The sequence below is a fragment of the Schistocerca nitens genome, chromosome 2 (assembly GCF_023898315.1).
Source record: "Schistocerca nitens isolate TAMUIC-IGC-003100 chromosome 2, iqSchNite1.1, whole genome shotgun sequence".
In the NCBI taxonomy this organism is placed as follows: domain Eukaryota; kingdom Metazoa; phylum Arthropoda; class Insecta; order Orthoptera; family Acrididae; genus Schistocerca; species Schistocerca nitens.
Window position 1 is genome coordinate 566,715,897 of NC_064615.1, and position 25,413 is coordinate 566,741,309.

Genomic DNA, 25,413 nt, shown 5'->3' on the forward strand with positions numbered 1-25,413 from the left:
ATGGTCCACGTGGACACGTGACTCAACGTCGTACACTAGAAATTAAGTTCCGTTCTCAGTCGGAATGCAAACAGGTGATAAGAGGTTTACCGTGTGTAACAGTTACATTGATATACAAAATTATCCTATGTGAATGCAAACGATTGTATTTGCAATGTGTCACTTAACCTAAGAGCGTACATCAATAAACCAAAAGCCGGCCGCTGTGGTCGAGTGGTTCTAGGCGCTTCAGTCCGGGAAGCTTCAAAGGAGAGCACACTCCGCTGCGGAGTGAACAGCTCAGTCGGTAAAAATATTGCCCGAGAAAGACAAAGTACTGGGTTCCAGTCCCGGTCCGGCACTCGGTTTGAAGTTTGAATTTCAGATGAATTCCGGCACGGTTAGTTTAACAAGATGATAGTTAATTTCCTGTACAATCCTGTCTCGCTCTAACAACAAACTCCATAGACGTTAAAAGCTGATATCATTCCTCATCTTGTAGTGGTTTTATTGAAATCATTCCATCACTAATGCTTCTTCTAGTAATATAGAGGTGTCTTTCGATTAGGTACATGGCAATGTTTGATATGAATGTAACACTTTCGTTGTGCAGCCCTCCTCTCTCATGCCACCTTCGCTGTTATGTAAATTTGTTCCTCGGGTGGTTAACTGTTTTTCTTTATTTCAGTTTCCCTATTTATGTTGTGTGTTTGCCGCTTATTTATGCTTAGCAGTTTCCTGATCTCCTTTTTATAACTTCAATTTCTTCCTACGTTGAAAACAAAAACTGGGGAAACTAAGCTGTAGGTCATGTCACAGGGTGTTGAATTTTAGTTTGGTCAGAATTGATGATACAAACGTCGATCAAAACGTTTCCGTTAGAGAACGATGCTACAGTGAATGTGCAACGTATCGCAACTCCGTTACGTGTATAAAAACAGCGACATGTAGGCAGAGGTGTAGTGTGGCATACGTATCTTTCCGACGTGCGTGCGGTAAACGCGGAAACGTGAGATAGGGTGACGTTATTACAAAATGCGTCCAAATAGGGCCAACGTGCTGTTATTCTTTTCTTGGCTGCCTTAGGAGAAACACCTGTTGAGAATGAAGAATGGTTGTGGGGCAGAACGTCTGCCGAAACCCACCGTCGTGAAATGGTGCGCCAAGTTCGGTGCCGGTCGCAATTCGACACAAGAAGCCTGTCGGTTTAGGAGACCAGCCTCATCCATTACGGACAACTAAAGTGGGAGACACTAGAGTGCACGCCTTCAGTACCTTAAAAAAGGCCTTGACAAGTGGACAGTTTCTGTCGGACGAGGATGTGCAGCAGGCAAATACGGACTTCTTCACGTAACAGGACACGGCGTTTTACCAAACGGGTACCTTCGACATGGTGCGATTTTACCTTACTGGTATATCGATTCTGGACTCTAAGGCCTTCGAACGGAAATTTCTTGATCGACTCTTGTATATTTAATTCTCTACCCAACCGATTCAGCTTTCAGATCAAGTGAGAATGAGAACTTTTGAGTCTGAAGGTCCCCCTTCTCGCTTTTCTGTATGCGTGTTACGCTTAATCTCCGAAACTACTGTAGTGGTTTTTATACGGTTTTCACCAATAGGAAGAATGATTCACGAGCAAGTCTGTGTATGTATTTTGTTGCTTACGGTTATGGTGCGTGTATAATATACGTGTCACTATCCGTTACATATTTAATTGGCATTTGGGGAGACATCTTGTGAGAATGATGGAAGCTCTGAGTTGTTCTGCTAGAAAGGATGTGTTATCTGGCGGGAAAAGTAGTAAAGTGACAGCCACCGTAACTCCAGAGCTCAACGAAGCATCAGAGGAATCTTATACGGTTGTACATGGTGTAATATACGGTTGCACATGGTGTTTATAAATGAATATCGGTGTTTTAACGCTTTATAATATTTATTATAATAAACGTAGTTATAAATGACATGACAAATGAAAGAGCAACTCAAACAGTTTTACCAAGAACCTTATAAATGTTCAATGTGACCACCATTTGTCACACGGCACACATCAAGTCTATAGTCGAGTTCTTCCCAAATGTTGATAAACGATTGTAGCAACAGCTGCTGCAATCCAGTTTCTTAATTCAGGGAGGTCTGTTGGTAGCGGAGGCACGTACACATAATCCTTGAAGAAGCCCCAAAGAAAACAATCGCATGGCGTTAGGTCGGGTGAACGTGGAGGCCATGCAAAGCAATCCCTGTCATTGGGCCCATTGCGGCCTATCCAGCGCTTGGGTACTGCGAAGTTCAACCAATCGCATACCTCACTACGCCAGTGAGGTGGCACACCATCTTGCTGTAAAATGAAGTTCTCTGGCTCATCTTCTTCCAACTGAGGGAAGAGCCATTGCTCTAGTTATCAAGCTAAGAAGTGCCAGTTACTGTAGGTTCATCCAAAAAGAAAGCCCATAAAGTTTCCCCCAGGATACGGCACAGAAAACAGTCACTTTAGGGGAATACCGTTGCATTTGTACCACCTCATGAGGATTGTCTAAACCCCAGATGAACACATTGTGAAAGTTAACATGTCCACTAAGGTGAAAGGTCGATTCATCACTGAAGACAACATGATCCAGAAAATCTTCATCATCATGAAACAACATTTCGTTTGGAAGTTGGCACGTAATCCATGGTTTGCCGGCTTTAGAGCCTGTAATAAGTGTAAACTGTAAGGACATAGTTGTACGCGTTTTCTTAAAACTTTCCAAACAGTCGACACGGGAACTTGTAATTCACGACTAGCCTTCCGGACTGAGTGAACGACTCTCTCACTCGCTCAACAGTCTCTTCACTAACTCTTGGTCGTCCTGAGCTCTTCCCTTTACAAAGGCAGCCGGTATCTTCAAATTGATGAGACCATCTACGAATGTTATTATCACTTGGAGGATCACAGCCGAGCTTCCGCCGGAATGCACGTCGTACAGTAACTACAGACTCGGTTTGCAAACTGCAAAACACAAAACACTTTCTGTTCACTAGTCGCCATCTTCCCTAATATCGCTGTCTAGCGGATTGCGGCGGAAACTCTGTGCGCTGCGCATGCGCACTGGTACCAAACACCACTGTTTGAGTTGCTCTTTCATTCGACATGTCAAAAAATGTTCAAATGTGTGTGAAATCTTATGGGACTAAACTGCTAAGGTCATCAGTCCCTAAGCTTACACACTACTTAACCTAAATTATCCTAAGGACAAACACACACACCGATGCCCGAAGGAGGACTCGAACCTCCGCCGGGACCACCCGCACAGTCCATGACTGCAGCGCCTGAGACCGCTCGGCTAATCCCGCGTGGCTTTGACATGTCATTTATAAGTGTAATTTTAATGTAATAAATATTATAAAGCGTTAAAACCCCGATATTCATTTATAAACACCCTGTATATTAAAATCATCCGCCATATTTTTCTGGCTGTATGTGAAGACTAACCTCATGAACTTCTGAAGGAATTTTGATACGATTTTCACTAATAGAGAGACTGATTAACAAGAAAGTTTGTGTATAACACTACATGTTATAAACGTCCGAGGATAGATATTAATCCCTTAATGCTGAATGTCGAGAATTCGCATTATACCAGTGCTGTGTTAATAATTGGAAAGTTAACCGTTTTTGATCGCCAGTGCTAGTAGGTGCTGATTCCTCACGAAGCTACCAGCGCTGTTGACAAGTGCTGCATTATCCCGAGTGTTTCGGGTACATCTAAAGCGCCACGATTTTTTATCTTTACCTTTCATTCAGAAAGTTATTCAGGCATTAAGGGGTTAATACTTAGCGCTACCCGTGAGAAACAAAGATGAGGCGCTAGTCCCTTATATAAAACTGGTGTGAGCCCTCGAACAGACCAATTGTCCTTCATTTTATCACTTATTGGAAATATGAATAGCATCGAGGCAGCATGATGCACTGGTTTCGTAGAGAGCTTGAAGCCGTTTCCCTGAGATTAATTCTGAATTATGACAAAACTGAATACGTGTATGTAGATGTGTAGGAAAATTTTGTTTGGTAAGAAGAACAGAAGCAACAGGCCGATGTGTACAAATATAAATATGGGCGCAAACACTCTTTACCATATGTGCAGCTGTCCGCAGTCTGGGGAAACCTAAATGTGATGTTCATTAAAGGGATTTCGCATATTGTGGCGAATTATGTTACTGTGACTCAGAAGTACGGGAGACGAACTGAACACGAGGTTGCAGCAGAACATATTTATGTATGTGTTGGAAACCAGTGCCATTAAACCATACGGCATGACGGAAGCTTCGCCCACATTTTGGTTTATTTCGATTGTAACGAGGTTGAGTTTAGTATTATGCGCGTTCTGTATCACGTTTGGCATCTAGTTTATCTCTACAGAACGCACAGCTGCATAACATTCGCTCCCCTCTCTGTTTGAACTGGCTCTATCACGGATCTGCCTCTTTAGCGTAGCATATAGGATGCTCGTTTACTGAGAGGCTGGCGTAATCCAGAGTGAATGTCTTTTCAAGTGCTCTATTTCACCCGTTTTGTTGCCCACTTTCAGATGAAAAACCTACACAAACGTTACAACACGCAGGATTTCGTTTACACTATTGAGATACAGGTGGCGTGGACTACTTTTGTTTCGTTTGGTCGTGTTTTACGGCGTGAGATATGCTATCTAGGCACGAAAGCAGTTGCCAGCTTCTATATGAGAAAATATTCATTCGGCGGGGAGCCTGCAATGAGCAGCATAACGCAACGAAAGTAAAATGATTCCGTAGCTTTGCACAGCTGTACCGCAGCGGGCACCGTTGGCTGGGGACGTCCTTAGTGTAGATGGTTCCCGCAGTGACAATGGAAACTCAGTGGTACTTCTTGTAGTGCTCGGAATTTAATCCTTGCGACACACTCAGAAACAATATCAGATATAATAAATTGTGTGTGGTTTACCAGCTCAGTTGTAATTTCGTTCTGTTAGGCACTCGGGTAGATATACAATTTCGTCATAAAAAATGGTTCAAATGGCTCTGAGTACTATGGGACTTAACATCTGAGGTCATCAGTCCCCTAGAACTTAGAACTACTTAAACCTAACTAACCCAAGGGCATCACACACACCCATGCCCGAGGAATGATTAGAACCTGCGACCGTAGCTGTCGCGCGGTTCCAAACTGAAGCGCCTAGAACCACTCGGCCACACCGGCCGGCTTTCGTCGTCCTTTATCGATTACTGTGATAGTTAACCGATTCTGAAATCATTCTTAGTTTCTTACTGTTTGTCCTTTGTTTTTTGATTTCTTGCAGCGATACTAAAACATCAATATCTGTTATAGGGTTAAACTTCCAGTTTTATGTTCATTTACATTTACCAGTTAATACTTTTACGTATTACCTATATGATACAGCATGGTGGTGAGGTCATGCATGAAAATTACTACTACTACTACTACTACTACTACTATTACTACTACTTCTGCTGCTGCTGTTAATATTGTCATTGTCATTACGATTCACAATGCCTCATCAAATTGTGATTAATTTTATACACGGCTTACTCAACACCCCAAACTACACTTCACTTCTTATCGTATACTAAGATTTATATGTAAGGAAATGCCTTATAAAAGGAAGAATGAGGGAAGAGACAGAGAAAGCAAAATAAAGGGTGGAAAATGAAATTTATAGGCAAACAAGGACCTTTGTAAATTAAAAGCAACGTTAAATTATAAAAACAGAAGTATAGAGCCTAACAGTAAAATCCGTTTACTGTGTGTTGAATAGCATCTATACTTAACCGGTCAACATTTCGAAGACACAACTTCATCATCAGGTTTCTAGAAGAAGTGAAATGAAATGTCATGTGGCTACGGCCTCCCATCGAGTAGACTGGTCGCCTGGTGCAAGTCTTTTGAATTAACGCCACTTCGGCGACTTGTTGTCGATGAGGATGAAATGATGATGAAGACAACACAACACGCAATCCCCGTGCGGAAAAAATCTCCAACCCATACGGGACTCGAACCCGTGCACCTTGCATGGCTGTTGACTACACCGCTGTGGAGGCCGACGAGGCTGCAGATGTTATGCAAGGACTTTCTTTGCGATGTAACTCTGCGCCAGGAACGCGTCTTCGTGAGGGTTACAGGGCATTCTTAGTTGCAGTATGCTCAGTTGTGATGGAACATGCACATAATGCAGAAGAATGTATACAAATTTTTGTTAAAACTTACAGTAAAATCATTACGGTTACCATGAAAACATAAATTACGAAATAAAAATAAGGATTTAATACGCTAATGGAAGGGATCGACAAAGGTTCCATCTCAGTAAGTCTTCACTGTGTGAATTCGTGCAGTGGTTTATGCACTATACTCGCATTCAGGAAGAGTTTGGTTCAGACCCATTCACTTTTGTGCTTCCTGTGGTTGCTCATGGCATATTCTGTGAGGGTTCTTTTAAACAGGACACATTAGTTTTCCCTCCGTATTCACCTCCGGCTCAAACTTGAGCTGCCACGCGGGGTGGCTGCGCGGTTTGAGACGCCATGTCACGGAATGCGCGGCCTATCCCTCTTCGGACATCGGTGTGTGTGTTGTTCTTAGCATAAGTTAGTTTAAGTAGTGTGAAAGTCTACAGACCGATGACCTCAGCAGTTTCGTCCCTTAGGAATTCACACACATTTGAACATTTTCAAACTTGAGCTCTTTATGTCACTCCATAATAGCTTGTGGTCATTTTAATTGAATCAGCTGTGGGTTCTTGGTGAAACATTGTAAATTAACTAAACGAACACCGTTTTTTGCCTTGTTTCAAAAATTTTATTATGGTCACTGCACAACCTAGGTTTCTGATTATAAGCCTAGTTTCAGGCAAATTACTGATTCCATAGATGATAAAGCAAAGATAAACATTTCACCTTCTTAAGGTATCGACTCTTGGCGTAATGTAAAATCACTTCAATGAACATTTTCTGTAAAATTTCATATGAAATTTCACGATTCAGCAATTACACTAACATGATTAAACATACCTAGTTATAAAGTTATGCATCAGCCTAGAACTTTTTATCTACTGACGGATTGAGGCCCAAAATTTAACCACAAATGCACAGTAGATGTACTAGTCTTACACACGAAGAAAAAGCGGGCAAACTCGGCCAGTTAGAAATACCAGAAAGCAAAAAACAGATGTGTGTATCCCCACACCTATTATTAAACGGGCAAACCCAATTCAATTATTCACCTATTTTAGATGATATCACAATTCCTGAATAGAAGCAAGACTTTGGGCCTTAGTCCATTAGTAGATAAAAAGTTTTAGGCTAATGCATAATTTTATTCCTAGGTACAGTATGTTGAATCATGTTAGTATAATTGCTGACTTGTGTAATCCATTCAGGTACAGCTTGATGTAACATTTTATTCGTTCAGTGGGTTGACAAAAGTCATGGGATACTTCCAAATATCTTGCCGGACCTCCTCTTCCCCGGCGTACTGCAGCGACTGCACGTGACATAGACTCAACAAGTCGTTAGAAGTCCGCTGTAGAAATATTGAGCCATGTTGTTTCTGTAGCCATCCGTAATTGCGAAAGCGTTGATTGTTTTGAATTTTGTGCACGGACTGTTCTATGGGATTCATGTCAGGTTATTTGGGTGGCCAAATCATTCTTTCGAATTGTCCAGAATGTTATTTAAACCAGACACGAACAGCTGTGGCCTGGTGACATGGTGCATTGTCATCCATATAAATTCCATCGTCGTTTGGCTCCAGACAGTTTCCAAGTAGCCGATCTTAACCATTTCCAGTCAATGATCGGTTCAGTTGGACCAAAGCACCCACTCAGTTACATGTAAACACAGCCCACACCATCATGGAGCCATCACCTGTTTGCAAGGTTCCTTGTTGACAACTGGGGTCCATGGCTTCGTAGGATCTGCACCATATTCGAACTTCATCCTCAGCTTTTACCAACTGCTATCGAGACTCATCTGACCAGGCCATGTGGACGAGAGGTTCTAGGGGCTACAGTTTGGAACCGCGCGACCGCTACGGTCGCAGGTTTGAATCATGCCTCGGGCATGGATGTGTGTGATGCCCTTAGGTTAGTTAGGTGTAAGTAGTTCTAAGTTCTAGGAGACTGATGACCTCCGATGTTAAGTCCCATATTGCTCAGAGCCATTTGAACCATTTGACCAGACCACGATTTTCCACTCGTCTAGGTTCCGGCAGAGATTGTCACGAGCCCAGGAAAGGCGCTGCAGTCGATGTCGTGCTGTTAGCAAAGGCACTCGCGTAGGTCGTCTGCTGCCATAGCACATCAACGCCAAACTGTGCTAACGGATCCCTTCGTCGTGCGTTCCTCGTTAATTTGTGCGGTTATTTCACGAGTGTTGCTCGTCTATTAATACTGACAACTCTATGCAAACGCCACTGCTCTCGGTCGTTAAGTGAAGGCCGTCGGCCACCATGTTGTTCGTGGTGAGAGGTAATGCCAGAAATTTGGTATTCTCAACACACTTGACACTGTGGATATCGGAATATTGAATTCCCTAAGGATTTCGGAAATGGATTGTCCCATGCGTCTGTCTCTAGCTAAAATTCCGCATGAAAAGTCTATTAATTTCAGTCGTGCGGCCTCAAGCACGTCGGAAACCTTTTTACACGACTCACCTGAGTACAAATGACAGCTTCTCCAATGCACTGCCCTTTCATACCTTGTGTACGCGATACTACCTCCATTTGTATATGTCCATATCGCTGTCCCATGACCTTTGTAACCTCAATGTAAAGTGTTATTCTTAAGTACCTCTGGGGTTTTGAAAGACGACTGCACGACAGTATCAAGACACAGAGAAAAACAATACGTAGTGGATAGGGCATGTTTCCAGGTTTTGATTCGTAATACGCACCGTGGCCAGGCTGCAGAGTGCACTTATTGGTCAGGCGTCTCGCAACGTGTAGACTAATCATCAGCTCCGTGGTGGCGCATCGAATCTGTTCGCACCTGCGGACAGACAACCGAATGAACAGTTTTCAAAGTGGACCCCTGTGGTATCGCCTGGCCGGGCACCAGCGGCGGTAACTTCAACGAACTGCACGCACACACCGACTTTTCCCTCTCAAAAGAATTGCCCCTAATGAGTAAGTGTCATGTAATTTAAAAAACATGGAGAGATGGCCCGTCCACCTACATTTGTCTATTTTCTGTTCATAATGTACCTTTCATGCAGTCGACTTCTGCAATTCTAGATATACTTATGAACAACCCTTTATCAGAACGCATTGATGTAGGTTCTCTTTAACTTTGACACTGACAGAATGGCCATTCCGAATGTGCATTCATCATCTGCTGAATACCATAGATGTAATTTTTGGTGTTTCGGGACTGTGACGCATCTCTTGTAAAACTGATTTCAGCTTCTGTAAGAAAATGTGCGATTATTCGTACTGTCAGGAACAATCATTTTCTCATCATCTCCCTTGGCGTGATAATCACTTACCGCTACCGCTAGAGCTGCGCTTTGGCAAAACTACGGTTCTATAGTTTTGGTACAGTCCGTAAATGGCATGATTAATGGTAGGATTACCGGTAGTTCAAAATGGTTGAAATGGCTCTGAGCACTATGGGACTTAACATCTGAGGTCATCAGTCCCCAAGAACTTAGAACTACTTAAGCCTAACTAACCTAAGGACATCACACACATCCATGCCCGAGGCAGGATTCGAACCTGCGACCGTAGCGGTCTCTTGCTTCCAGACTGAAGCGGCTAGAACCGCTCGGCCACTCCGGCTGTCTTACCGTTAGTACTGGTAGCAGTGGTAGACAAAGACACATAAATAAATGGATAACAGAAGAAGTTCTCTTCAGTATTTTTTAATGCACATAATTTGAACCGCACATCATTCAATGTTAGTCCACTGTGTATTTTATGCATTGCATTTTACAAATAACAAAAATCAGTTGATCACGTAACTTCTGCACCTTTTTGTAAGCAAATCAATTACTTCTGATGCAAAAGTATATGCATGTTTAATTTTGTTGTTTTGTACTCAATACAACATTCATCATCGTTATCAGACGCAATAGCATCCTGGTGTTGTCGATAAATGTGAAAGTATAAATAACAGAAACTTGTTTTATCTAAGATCGAAGAAGTGTTGAAGCGATATTCGTCATATTTTTGTTTTGCGGTTTTTTAATTTTAAGTTTTCTTTTTTGAAGACACTGTGTTTTCTAGCGCTGTATGATAAATCAGTTTTTTAAACTCTCTTTCAGGTAACAAATCAACTTTCGAATAAAACCGGAATTACAATTGAAAATTTCAATTCTTCTATAAATACTTTTTATTTTTAAGTAACAGATGGGAGGACAACTACGCAGAAAAAGAATGTTCCATAGATTACGCCGCGCTTTATATAACCTCCCTCTGTTTCTTCTAGACGGTTCACCGCTTTCGACTCTAGTAAGAGACTGATCGCATACATCAAGAAAGCGATCGATGTGAGATAAAGTCCGATTGGTATGCAACACACCTAAGGTACAGTTAACGACCTTAACTGTGCGAAGCTTCTAGCAAAACTGCGATTGCCTACTCATACTTATGATAGTCTACGTTAATCTGAGGTAGTTTTTCAAGTCAATTTACGGCGAAAGCGGAATTTTTCACTTTCACACGTAGCAACTGGAGCTTGCCTTACGTCCTGTGTCGTACACGTAAGCTCTGCCGAACTGTGCTGGGAGTACAGACGCGGCCGTTAGTGTTGGAGCAGTAGGGCGACCGTCTGCGCCTCCCAAAACCACCGCGCAACTTCTGCCGCAAAACAATTTATCTGACTTTTTTAAAATTAAAACGAAATTCATTTGCTTCAAAAGAAATTCCGCCAACTTTATTATTCTCTTTTGTGCTGGCACAAAGAAACTATTTAGAAGAACGATCCGAGATAACATTCTGTAACTGGGTGGCAAGTTATTTTCACCAGCTAGCTCTTGCTGACGCCGCCATTAAGGGCGCAGGATGAAGGGAGCCGTAAGTAACAGCGTTAATTACATGTCGCTCTGCGGAAGGGCTAAGGGAGAGGAGGGCTGGGCGAAGGGTGGAAAGAGGGTTTAGGGGGAGAGGGAGGCGCATCTGCCGGCTGCGGATTCCAGCTGCCGTCAAATCCATTTCTCGTTTGTTACAACCAGATAATCATCCAAGGAGGTACGGCTTATGAAATGCCCTAAGTTACTTTCCTGCGTTACTTCCTGCAGGCGTTGATAGTGTTAACAGCTAAGCCTCCAACACCAAAAGGGTGGGGGGGAGGGGGGGGGGATGTTACATTGGTGCTAAACAAATCGAAAAATTTTACTACTCCATATTTTATTCAGAATAAATCATAATTTATACTTTATGCACTAGTTAGTTACAATTATAAAGTCTCCAATGGTATGTTACACACAAAAAAAGTACAAAATATACTGTTTTATACCGTGTACCGTGAATTAGTACCAACTGTAATTCTAATTTTTTACGAGGGTTTAGTAATTTAGGGTTAATCACTAATATAATGATTTCTTGGATGAGACTCTTCACTCTGCAGCGGAGTGGGGGCTGATATGAAATTTCCTGGCAGATTAAAACTGTGTGCCGGACCGAGACTATTCTGCAAAATTTGGAAGGTAGGAGACTAGGTACTGGCAGAAGTGAAGCTGTGAGGACGGGGCCTTGAGTCGTGCTTGGGTAACTCAATTGGTAGAGCACTTGCCCACGAAAAGCAAAGGTCCCGAGTTCGAGTCTCGGTCCGCCACACTGTTTTAATCTGCTAGGAAGTTTCGTAATGATTTATTAATGCCACAAATGGTATGGAAACCATCAAGTTTAATAAACAGTGTTTACTAAACAAAATCATCCCATAGCATACTAAGGTTAAAACAAATCAGGTGTTGTACAACGTATGAAGAAATAGTGTGTGAAGATACGTCAGTGGCTTACGAAATTCGTGAACGTATAAGTACACTGCGATGAAACTTGGTAAAAATAAAGTTTTAAATACGCGCAGTGCACCCATATTAATGGTGCTAGTGCCAGTGGCGTTTGTTACAACTATGACAGTTTTAATAACAAGTACGGAGACTGTGGACACTTCAAATACGATATGTGTAAGAGAATAACAAAGGATAATGTGTCATCGCTGATCTCTCAAAGATGTATAAAGTCTACAGATGTTCAGATACCTTAAAATGGTGTAACGCCGAAAATGCACAATAGTCCAAAATATAAAGTAAAATGTTCCCTTACCTACAGAGGCTGTCGGATGCAATCATTTAAACAATTTGTCGCAGATAATGACCCAAGTTAAATGAAAATCAAAGAATTTTCATCTCCCAAAATATCAATTGAAACAAAATATGAAATTAAAGCAGCATTAGGGACTTCTACGGCTATTGGTGACTCGAATAATAAGCGACATCTAGTTTCGGCAACTTATTTATTAAATGATATACAATAGGCCATTGAGAAACTTATTAACCTCGTCAGTACACGGTCTGATCAGAAGCATCCTGACACTGATGCGAAACATACCGCTAGATGTCTCTAGAGGCGGACGCACCAGTATAAAGGGGGAGGCGAGGAGGTTTTTTTTTTTTTTTTTTTTTTTTTTTTTTTTTTTTTTTTTTTGTCAGTAGGAAAGCGGTAATAGCAGAGTGGGTCGGTTTGGAGAGCTCAGTGCCTTCGAACGTAGACCTGCCATCATGTGTAGTGTCAACTGTGCTGTACGGAAGAGGGGGCGTTTTTCATGCTTAAGGTGGTCACTTTACTGCTATTAAGAAAACGCTATATGTGGTAGGATATGAAACAGCATTGTGTACTGCGTGCAGGGGAGCAGTCGGAGACTGTTTGTATCAGGATAGTGCACCCTTTCGTAAAACAGCATCCGTGAGGCAGCGATTTTTGGCTAATAACATTCCTGAAATGGACAGTCCTGTCAGTAGTCCCGACCTGAACCCAGTTGAGCAACTTTGGTATGAGTTACAACGTCGACGTCGCTCCAGACCCCCAGCGTCCGAAATCGGGACGGACACACCCCATATTAATGTCCACCAGCAGGTACCCGGATACTTTTGAACAGATAGAGTATGTTTCGATTAAGATGTGTGGGTTTCTGCGGCCGGTTTCAATCTCATTAAAATCATTCTGGTTGTACTGCCACGACATCTTATAAAACGCTTAAAATGTTTATATACTAAAAAATCCGATACGTCCGTCTTGTTCCAGTCGTCCTCATTAGTGTGTAGACAAACCTGCAGGAGAGCGCGTGTTAGGTGCAATGGATTTCTATCAATGTCGCAAGACAACCGACGTGAATATTATTACATTTTAGTGGTCCTGAAATCCACCAGCCGGTATTAAGAAAGAAGAGGGGATATGTGCCAGAATATCTGTGTACTACAGGGCTTGCTACTATTTGGTAGCACACCGCCAATCTGCGACAAGCACGATGGGGCTGTGTTTCCTTGTTGACAGCTACGGAGAAACGACGCCACTTGTGCATGCGCTGTTTGTTTAGCCCGTCGAGGAAGTGCGACGTCCGGTGAGGCCGCTGCCCTTTGATCACAGGCGGTCCGTCGTACCGGGATCGACAGTAACTCGTGTAGCAGTTCGGGAGCCCGTAGCCTTCCTCTCTGTTGATTTCGTTAGGCTACTTCAGCATTTCAGTTACCTCTCTTATTTTGCGTATACCCGTCCACAGCCGTGTCGCAAGTCCTCGGGTATTTAGTTACTATATAGGCTGCCCACTTTTCCAGATAAATTAGTCTGTGGGATGAGGAATGCCGCTTCAACACGACCGAAACGTTGGATTTTAGTATTTTAGCTTATCAAGGATGTTAGAAGATGACGCGGCAATACGTCTACAAGGATTTTTATGACCATATATCACTAATGTAACATTTTTCGCAAAGGCTTTAGCTGTACACAGTTTAGTAGTTCTGAAACGTTTTCATCCTCCTCCTGTGTCCATAACTCAGATGCGGACTTCGAGGCTGCGTGCCCAAACAACTTCATGCATAAATTTCGCGCGGCATTACACTGTGTTGTTCTTGGCTCCCTGTCCAAGGGAAAAGGGCTGTAAAAACCGACTAACTTAATAACAAGATACATCTGCAGTACAGTAACCTTCGTATTTGGAGAACATACAAGGTCTTTCTGTGATGAAAATAAAAATTTTCAGAAATGTTGATGAAGGGCAAGTGGTTAAATCTGAGATAAGGAACTTGTCTGGATTCGAGCTAGTCAGAGGTTATAGGTGAAAATGATAAATGTTCAGTGTGACTGTCCGTTTTCAGACGAAGATAAGAATCTCAGTAGACATATTTTTGTGACAAAACCATTTATCTCCGTAACTTTCATAACGGCATTCATTCATAACAGTTGATGCAACTGGCATCTCCCAGCTTCTTACCTGCATCGTACAAAGTTCCACTGTGCTCGGTCGAACAATTGTTCTATCCAAGGTTGCGATAGTTAGTGCCAGTAGATGTTCTTCAGTATCTATATGTGCCTCCTCAAGGCTTTTCACATGACCGCACAAGAATATGTCAATGAGATCAGATCTGATGAACAACTGACCGCGGGTCACTACTACCTACCTTTCAGGTGATGTACGGCGCAGGTATGTTGCGATACACTTCACCTGCTAATTTACAGTTATGGCACGTGAAACGGCTTATTACATTGACCAGTCACATTGAAGTGACATCCTGACGTAAGTCTGAATAACCACCATTTGCAACGCAGACCGCTGTAAGACGTGCAGAAAGAGTGTCACTGAAATCCTTGAAGATAAGAACAGGCATTTAGTACAGCCATGTACACTCTGGTGCCGGCTGCGGTAAGTTTCTCGGTTAAGTATCCATGGCGCGAACAGGCCGATCGAGGTGTCCCAACATTTTCTCGGCTGGGTTTAAATCCGTGGAGTTCGGTGGCCAGGGGAGTACGGTAAACTCATCCTGGAGCTATTCGAACACGTTGCATCGTCCTGCTGGTAGATTTCTTCGTGCCAGACTGGATGTAGGTGTGTACATGGCTCTCAAGACTAGACGCCTACTTATGTTGATCTATTTTGGCTTCCAAAACGATGAGATCACTCAGGGTATGACGTGAAAACATTACCCAGACTATAACACATCCCCCTCCAGCCTGGACCCTACAGACGATTGTTGCAGGGTAGTTACTTTCAGACGTTTCACACCGCATACGCCAACGGCCAACTGTCCGATGCGGCACAAAATGTATGTCATGTGGAAAGGCTACCTGTCGCCATTCAGTGGATGTGCTGGCGTGCAGATTCCTCCTGGGCGATCAGTTGCTCAACAGCTGCTTTTTTTTAATCGCCAGAAAACATCTACGTTCACCCTTCTCATCTATGGCACGTGGTGCACTACAGGCGCTTCGGCGACGGTTTTGTATAGCGCCATTTTGTCATGCACGGTATACTTTAACCACGGTGGCTTGGAAACAATTTACAAGCCCAGCCGTTTAGGAAATGTTCCACCCTTGGCCCGAAAGCCAATGATCATACCCTTTAGGATGTCAGATAAATCGCTCAGTTTCCGTATTACAAACAACGACTGCACTGCCCAACCCCCACCCTCCCAACGTCGAAAAGAGGTGATAGTCACATTAATGTGACTGGAGCGTGTAATTACAAGTCCGATTTTATTTTCTTTTGGTTGCGATGGTCTCTAGTGGAATGTCACACATGTCGCATTACCCAGTAAACTTGTCCGTTAGTTTTAAATAGCGTCATCAGCTGCATACAGGACCATGGTCAGTTGGTAAATAAAAATAATCTAAACACCTGCTGGTTAACGTCCAGAAATAAAAATATTTAGTACACTTTTTTAATGCCAAGAAAGCAACAGTGACAGAATCACTAACTAGATTACGAAAGTGCCAAGTCCGGCACACCACTATATCGTTGATAGTTAAAATTTACGTAGCTACGGTGAAAAGTCCGAGAACTCTGCAGCTAGTTAGAGTCCATAAAACTAACTGTCAGAACTTTTACAGGTCCAAGCGCGTTGCTGCCCTGAGTGAGTGTCCACGAAATTAACTGTCAATTTCTTTTAGTTTCCAGAACTGCTTCACAAAATTTTACGCGTCGATGAACCGGTCGCCTGAATAATTTCAGTCACGAAAGCTGAGAGCGAAACTCGTCAGACCACACGTGCGTCTTCTGTCGACACTTAGAGCGAGCTGTCCCTAGACTGTAAGGCCGCTGCCGTTAGACGGACGTGATCTGTTGTTGCGAGAGCGCTGCACGAATCAGGATGACACTAATCGCGGAACATGGAAAACAATAGCCATTGCAACATATAGCACTTGTCATGAACGACAAAGCTGTGTATGTGCATAGTTTTTTCAGTGCGCCTATTGAAAACCCTATTTGGTTTACATTCATAAAAGGTACTCGGCTATCGCACAATTTCATGATGGACGACGCATACCTATTGCTAGAATAAAGTTGGAGCGAGATTCGATCCACAGACCTTTTAATTATGAAATGAAGCGCTTACTCGTTGAGCTATGGACTACTTGCGCCTTTTAAACATACCAAGTATATAAGCACGCTTAAAATGATCAAACTCGACTTTCTCGAAAACGGTTCAGAGCTGGGCCTTATTACATACCATGACGTCCCTGTCTTACCGTACACAAAATGTCGGTGTGAATCAAATAGTAGAGATGAAGTTCGTACGGTCCCCTTGTTATCCTTATTTGCTACTATTTGTCATTTAACATAATGAAATATACACAACAGATAGCTATAGTAATCTGCTGTCTCGTACTGCCACTACATTTACTGTAGGTTATTTTGAGTTAAAATACGTTTCTTAAATCTCAGAATTAACATTCCGGCTCATAATTCAAAACGCATTCTACTAATAAAAATTTGAAACTGTATCTCAATAGTGCTCGAAATCGCTTTAGGCGCTTAGTAGTTGTTAATTTCGTAAGTCCTCTTCTCGAAACTTTAATCTTAAATATGTTAACTAGTATTTTGTTTAATGAGTGGTTGTTTGGACACAGTTTCTAGTGTCGTTTTTAGTTTTTTGTTTTGTTTCCATGCCTATTTGTAGCTGCATTGGTTTGGATTTTACGTATTTAGTGACTGTGAAATGAGTTTACGTCCTGTTGAGCCCGCGTCTTGGCGGCACCGCACACCAACAGCAACCAGCGACTGCCAGGCGCCCAAGTACTGTATTTGCCACTCGCATTAGCTGCCCAGAAGACCTGTTCCCCTTCTGTTAGTGGGCTTACTTCGTGGCTTCTCTTTCGGTCAATCATCCGTCAAACCAGCGTGCGTCTAACCCCGCCTGTCTGTAATGTCTCAATGTTCACGGGCAGGTTGTGAAATGTGAGGTGGACCTACATCTCACAAAGATCAAATGAGACATAAACTGAGTGCATCAGGCTTTACGCAAGTCACATTTTACTAGGGATTTCCACTAAAGGTAATAACACAGCTTCGAATCATCGCAATTAACGCTTTCTTACCAAAGAAATACAAAGGGGAGGACATTACATCGTGCAATGCTTGACTCTTTCGACCCTGCAAAATTACTATGTACATAATAAATCACTGTATTACATAGTACACAAAACGAATCTTGGATTCTCGTACTTCACTGGAGGAGGTATCCCTCAACATGTTTGTCGTGGTTACTGTGGATTTAGTGGGTTCTTGACCAGGTTTCCTGATCTCAAATTGTAATAATTGCCCTTGTCCACTGTCCACGAAAGTGCTCACAATGAGCCCTGTGTAGACTTTCTCCTCTGCGAGCCTATTGAATCACTTCAACTGAGGTTTATTATGTAGCAAAAATAGTTGTAATGATAATTAGATCGACACCCTAGCTGCAAACAGGCGTTGATATACATTATTGTGGACACGTTGAAAATTTGTGCCCCGACCGGGATTCGAACCCAGGATCTCCTGCTTGCATGGCAGATGCTCTATCCATTTTTTTTTAAATCTCGTTTTGATCGTTATAGTTCTTTGCATTTGTTCGTGGCGGACGACCCTGACGCCCGTTGAAGTTCGTTATTAATCCATTCACTCAGTTTTTTTTATTACAGAGGGCAACTAACCCTCTGACCGAACACGCTGAGCTACCGGTGCCGGCTGTTTTTTCTTTCGTTCGATGCATCTGCTCGGGGCGGACGTCGTAAGACACCCGTTTACGTTCGTTGTTGGTTGATTAGCTCAGTTTTCTTTTTAATTACAGAGGGTAGCTTACCCTCTGACCGAACACGATCAGCTACCGTGCCGGCGTGGCATGGACTCCCGTCGGGTAGACCGTTCGCCGGATGCAAGTCTTTCGATTTGACGCTATTTCGGCGACTTTGCGCGTCGATGGGGATGAATTGATAATGATTAGGACAACACAACACCCAGTCCCTGAGCGGAGAAAATCTCCAACCCAGCCGGGAATCGAACCCGGGCCCTTAGGATTGACATTCTTTCGCGCTGAGCGCTCAGCTACCGGGGGAGGGGGGGGGGGGGGGAGGACTATCCATCTGAGCCACCGAGGACGTATCCCTTGCACGCTCCCCGTGAGACCCACATTGCAAACTTAATGTCCACACTACTACATTCGCAGTGCGCCTAATAGATGTTTGCCCACCACACTTATTACTCGTGGCAGATTAATCTACCAAGTCCCCTACGAGGGAACAGATAGTACCTTCGTATATAGTTAAAATATGACTACCCAGCCATTGACCTTCTTGTGCGAACTGACACGCTATGCCCCAACTCGTACGGGACTTGGTAGATTAATCTGCCACGTGTAATGAGTGTGATGGTCAAACGTCTATTAGCCGCACTACGAATGTAGTGGTGTGGACATGTTGGGAATGTGGGTCTCACGGGGATCGTGCAAGAGTTAAGTCCCTGCAGGCGCACTATCCTCTGTGCCCTCGGTGGCTCAGACGGATAGAAAGGCTGCCATGTAAGCAGGAGATCCCGGGTTGCAGTCCCGGTCGGGGCACACATTTTCAACATGTCGCCAATGATGTATATCAACGTCTGTTTGCAGCTAGGGTGGCGATTTAATTGTCATTTCATTCTAGACAAGCTGCACGGTCATCAATGGTATCTGTTCTTTCGGAAACAGATACTACCTTCATGTACGGTAAAAATAGTTGTGCTTTCGTTAAAATGTGGTTTCTAACGTACTATCTAGAGCTGAGACAGGATATAAACGCGACTTAAACTTAACTTACTCGGATGAGGGACTGATCACCCTAAAAACAGCGGTTCCTCGGCAGTAAAGATGTTACTGATCGCTTGCCTATTCATAGGATGTGTCGCTGGGCAGATGCTCGTTCGCAGGAACACAAACTAAAAAATCAGCGGTTTCTAAATGAGCGAAACTTTGTTTCGTCAGTCTTCTGACCGGTTTGATGCGGTCCGCCACAGATTCCACTACAGTGCCAACATTTTATGTCAGAGTAGCACTTGCAGCCAAAGTCCTCAATTTTTTTCTGGATCTATTCCAATCTCTGTCTTCCTTTATAGTTTTTACCCTCCACGGCTCCCTCAAGTACCATGGAAGTAAATCTCTGATGTCCTAACAGATGTTCTACCATCCCGGTCATTCTTCTTGTGAGTGTTTTCCATATACGAGTATTCCTTTCCTCGACGATTCTGCGGAAAACGTCCTCATTGCGTACCTTATAAGTTTACCTAATTTTCAACATTTGCTGTAGCACCAGGTCTCAAACGCTTCGTTTCTCTTCTGTTGCGGTGTTCCCACAGTCTGTGTCTCACTACCGTACGACAATGTGCTAAAAACCTACGTTCTCAGAAATTTCTTCCTCAAAATAATGCCTGTGCCTGATACTAGTGGACTTCTATTGGCCATAAATGGCCTTTTTGCTATTGCTAGTCATTTTACGTTGTCCTTGCTACGTCCATCATGAGCTATTTTGTGGCCTGGATAGCAGACTTCCTTAACTTCTTCTACTTCGTGAACCCCAAGTCTAATGTTAAGTTTCTCGCTGTTCTCATGTCTGCTATTTCTCATTACTTTGATCTTCCTTCGATTTACTATGTCAATACTCTTTACTCATCACACTGTTCATTCCATGCAACATAGCCTGTAATTCTTACCGAGCAAGGTGTCTCAGTGGTTAGCATACAGTATTCGCATTCGGGAGAACGATGGCTCAGACACACGTCCAGGTTTGGGTTTTCCATGGTTTCCCTAAATTGCTCCATGCAAATGCCAGGACTATTTCTTTGAAAGGGCACGGCCGGTTTCCTTCTCCATCCTTTACACGATCCGGGCATGTGCTCCGTCTCTAATGACATCGATGTCGGTGGAAAGTTAAACCGAATTTTCCTCTTTCTTTTTTCGCTTTCACTCAGCATAGAAATGGAGATTGCATATCTTATTGATAACCTTTCACCCTGAATTTTAATCCCACTCTTGAGCTTTTCTCTTATTTCCGATATTTCTTCTTCGACGTAGAGAAGATTGAACAGCAGGGGCGAGCGACTACATCCCCGTCTTACACCCTTTTTTAATTCGATGGCTTCGTTCTTGATGTCCCGCTCTTATTCTTCCCTGTTAATTCTTTTTCTTATTGTACTTTACCCGTATTTTCCTATGGTTTAACCCTACTTTTCTCAGTATTTCGAACATCTTGCATCATTTTACATTGTCGACAGTTCTACGGACGTGTCTTTATTTCTCTTCAGTCTTGCTTCCACTATTAACCGCAAAGTTAGAAGTGCCTCTCTGGTGCCTTTACCTTTCCTAAAGCCAAACCGATCACCATGTAACAGATACTCAATTTTCTTTTCCACTCATTTGTCTACTACTCTTGTCAGCATCTAGGAAGCATCTGATGTTGAGCTGATCACGCTATAATTTCTCACTGTTCAGCTCTTGCTATCTTCTGAATTGTGTGGATGATGTTTTTTCCGAAAGTTTGATGGTATATCGCCAGTCTCATACATTCGACACACCAATGTGAATAGTCGTTTTCTTGCCACTTCCTCCAATGATTTTAAAAATTGTGATGGAATGTTATCTATCCCTTCTGTCTTATTTGATCTTCTTCCCTGTTGACTTCTGTTTCTTCTTCTATCGCGTCATCAGAGAGGCCATCTCCCTCGCAGAGGCCTTCAGTGTATTCTTCCGCCCTATCCGCTCTCTCTCTTTCTCTCTCTCTCCTCTGTAATTAACAGTGGAATCCCCATTGCATTCTTAATATTACCGCCCTTATTCTTAATTTCGCCAAGGCTGCTTGTACCTTCCTATATGTTGAGTCAGTCCTTACAGCAGTCATTTCTTTTTCAATTTCTACATATTTTTCATGCAGACGTTTCGCCATAGCTAACTTCCACTTCCTACTTATTTCATGCCTAAGCGACTTGTATTTCTGTATTCCTTAATTTCCCTGAACATTTTTGTACTTCCTCTTTTCGTCTATGAGCTCAAGTATTTCTTCTTTTACCCATGGCTTCTTCACAGTAACCTTCGTTGTACCTATGTTTTTATTTCCAACTTCTGTGATAGCCCTTTTTAGACATGTACATTCCTCTTCATCTGAGCTACCTACTGAATTATTCACTATCACAGAATCTATACCCACAGAGAACTTCAAGAGTATCTCTTTATTCCTTAGTTCTCCAGCATTCCACTTCTTTGTAGAATGATTTTTTCTCACTAGTCTTTTACACTTCATCCTACTCTTAATCATTACTAAATTATGTTCCGAGTCTACATCTGCTCTTGGGCACACCTCATAGTCCCATATCTGATTTCACAATCTCTGCCTGACCATGATGTAATCTTCTAGAATCTTCCCTTATCCACCAGCCTTTTCTAAGAATACCTCCTCGTCTTGTAGATTTTGAACAGTGTATTCCCTATTACCAACTGAAATTTATTGCAGAACTATATTAGTTTTTCTCCTGTCTCATTTCTTCATTTCTAATACCAAGCCCGTATTCTCCCGTAACCCGTTCTTCCATCCCCCCTCCCCCCCCCCCCCCCTAAAACCGCATTTCAATTCCCTATGACCGTTATATTTTCATCTCCGTTTACGTACTGAATTACCCGTTCAATATATTTATATACTTTCTCTGTCTCTTCCTCTGCTTGCGACGTTGGCATATATACCTGAACTATTGTTGTCGGTGTTGGTTTCATGTTGATTCTGATGAGAACAATTCTATCAATGAACTGTTCACACTGACTCATTCTCTGCCTTGCCTTTCAATTCATAAAGAGTCCCACTCGCGTTATACTATTTTCCGCGTACTCATATTACCCTATACTTGACTGATCAGAAACATTTGTTGTCTTTTCATTTCACTTCACTGACCCCCACTATGTACAGACTGAGCGTTAGTACTTCCTTTTCCTGATTTCCTTGCTATCCTACCACGTTCAAATTTCTGACAGTCCACGCCTCGACTCGTAGAACTTTATCCTTCCGTTTGTTGTTCATTTTCTGTCACGTGGTAACCTTCCAATTGACAGTCCCCTCCTGGAGGTCCAAATGGTGGTCTAGACCGGAATCTCTTGCCAGTGGAGAGATCATCGTGGCAGTTTTTCAGTTACAGACCACTCGTCCTGTGGATATAAATTCTGTGTCTTTAATGCAGGTGATTCCATTGTCTTCTTCATCCTCGTGCCATTGGTCAATGATGATTTTTCCGCGTTTTGGTGGCATTTTCCCACGTCACAGACAAGAGCGTGCCCTTAACCTCTCTCCGCTCCTCCACCCTCTTTTACAAGGCCGTTGCAGATCGAGTTTGACTCCTTCTACCTGAACTCTCCGGCCGCCATTGACGATTTTGATTCAAGTAGTAGTGAGGTTCTAACCCAGAATCGAGGACGCTTTGAGTACTAGTCAAAGACGGTACCCCTACGCCACGGGTGCAGAAATAGGGGAACATATCGAATGCATAATCGCAAACAAATGTTCCTTTGGAAGATACGAATGTTCAGTCTGGTGTTTCAGAAAGAAATCTGAACGTGTGCTCTTTCCGAACATTATTTAAAATCCCTTATAGAATTGATGTCGTTGCCACTGTTTATGGATTCACTTGACAGCGCTTGCATTTTATTTTCCAGCAATTCTGGAAGCAAATCAGTGAGATAGAAGTACGGTAATCTTTGTTCACTGTGAGTTTCAATTATGATAACAGGAGAACAGAATGTGCTCTGGAATGATCACTAATGGTTCTAAAAGTAGGTTCCAGGGTGAAATACATTTGAGAAATTCCAAGTGAGTGTAGTTCAAGCACGAAAAAAGCGATTTATATAACACTAACCCGACTAATTTTTCAACGTTACTCGTCAGACTAGGAATCTTAGTAGGTGGGATTAACAGACTTCATTTAGTAACCGCAAGAACGTTACGAAGATGTTCATCGAGATCAACCTACAGAGAGTACAAGACGGCCGTTGTGCATCTCGAAGTTTACTAATACCAGTAGACTTACTACACCAGTGCTTACGGCGCCTGTTTTATTCGTCCAGTGACAGTTATTTTACAACATGACGCAAGTCTCCTGAAAAGTCCGTGGACGCCCACGCATTTACATGGAAAGATTACTGTTAAAACTCCGAGAGGGTATGTTCCAAGAGGAATCTGTCCCATGTGCGCCTCGCGAAATAATCACGACGGGAAAATCAGAGGGTTTGGAGTTCATACGGAGTATTAGTGACTTCATTCTTCCCAAGCAGCACTTGCATATGGAACAGAGACGGCGGGGAACTTACGGGAAGATACGGTGCAAAAGTCCCGTCGAGGTCATTAGAGACGGAACACAAGCTCGGATTGTGCCAAGGATGGAGATGGAACTCGTTCGTGCCCTTTTTAAGGCACCATCGCAGCATTTGCCTGGAGTGACTTAGGGAAATCACGGAAAACCTAAATCTGGATGGCAGGACGCGAGTTCCAACCGTCATCCTGCCAAATGCGAGACCGGTGTGCCGACCAGTACGCTCCTTCCTCGGTGGGAACATACAGCGGTACCAGAAGTACTATTATCCGCTTACTATAAGGCAGCTTTCGGAGTAAGGAAGCAGAAGTGTTTTACGAGAGACATGTGTTGTCCTCCCTCAAGGTAAACGTACTGCCGGAACGTCATTGAATAGTCTCCAATCTACGATATATTCTTGCTAAAGATACTGTGCGTCATGGTGAATTCAGCAGAGCCGTATAACGTACACAAGCCCAGCAATTAATCACGAAATTAGGCATGTAACCACCTTCTCGATCACTTTACATAGCTGACGTGCTTGTCGCAAGCTTAAGATTTTCTTGCATTTCAAAACATTCTTTGATAGGCAGAGCTTCTATGGCCATTAAAATGTGAAAATAGGTGTCGTCAGCTTATTATCACAATAGACTGTGGTGTCTAGGATAAAGCTTACCAAAATTGCTAGCATTCATTAGTTCAGTGATATGAAGCTTACGCGTTTTGGATCTGTTGTATGTTATTAAATCCTTCAAAACAGAAATTTTTGATAATAGATCTATGTTTAAGCTTCAATATAATCGTAGTCAAGCATTAATATCTTCGCACACCCACTAATACATAAACAGTGGAGCTTGAAGAGTCATAGAAGAAGCAATGTTATACAAGAATGCTACAATATATTCTGTCTCCGTCAGTACAAAAATGTAGCTACTGCTGATAGCATAATAGTGCTCCATTTCTTGTGTTATAACCATTACAAGAAGCTTGTTCAATACTAATTGTTGTAAAGATGTCGAGTCCCGAAGTGAGGTGTAACAGTAAATATGACTGAGGTATTCTATAGACAATATGACTTACGTGAAACTCCTGATGATGACGAACAACGACTGCAGCTCTCATGGCTGGCTGCTGAAACGAGATCTTAGAAATCTCTTTCTTCCAGAAGATATCTTAGAATGTTTTCTGAGAATCGCTCCTAGAATTCATATCTTCATTATTATCTGGTATCAGATGATAGTGAGATACAGCAGTCAAAACTGTAGGTAAGTACGACTGTGGAAGATCGACGCAGGGTCATTTCGAGATTAGGTTAGACACATTGTAACTACATCGACTAGCTGACTGCTTATAGAAATTGTACATTCTACGTGCCAGTCGATATCAGTTTCGTCTGCGCAGTAAAGTGTTCGGTAATGTGGTAATTTATTTTGAAGAACTGTGTTGAAGACGATCCTTTCATGCACATTCCACAGAAATAGGATTACGTACGGGAATTTCCAGTCCGATAAGAACTATAACAATGCACTTACCTCTTTTTCAGTGCTGATTGTCGTATCAAGCTTTCGTGTAATAACAATAAAAATTGATAGCTTCAATAGTTCCCCTGGAAACTTAGTTATCGAATAGACAAATGGCAAACTATGATTCT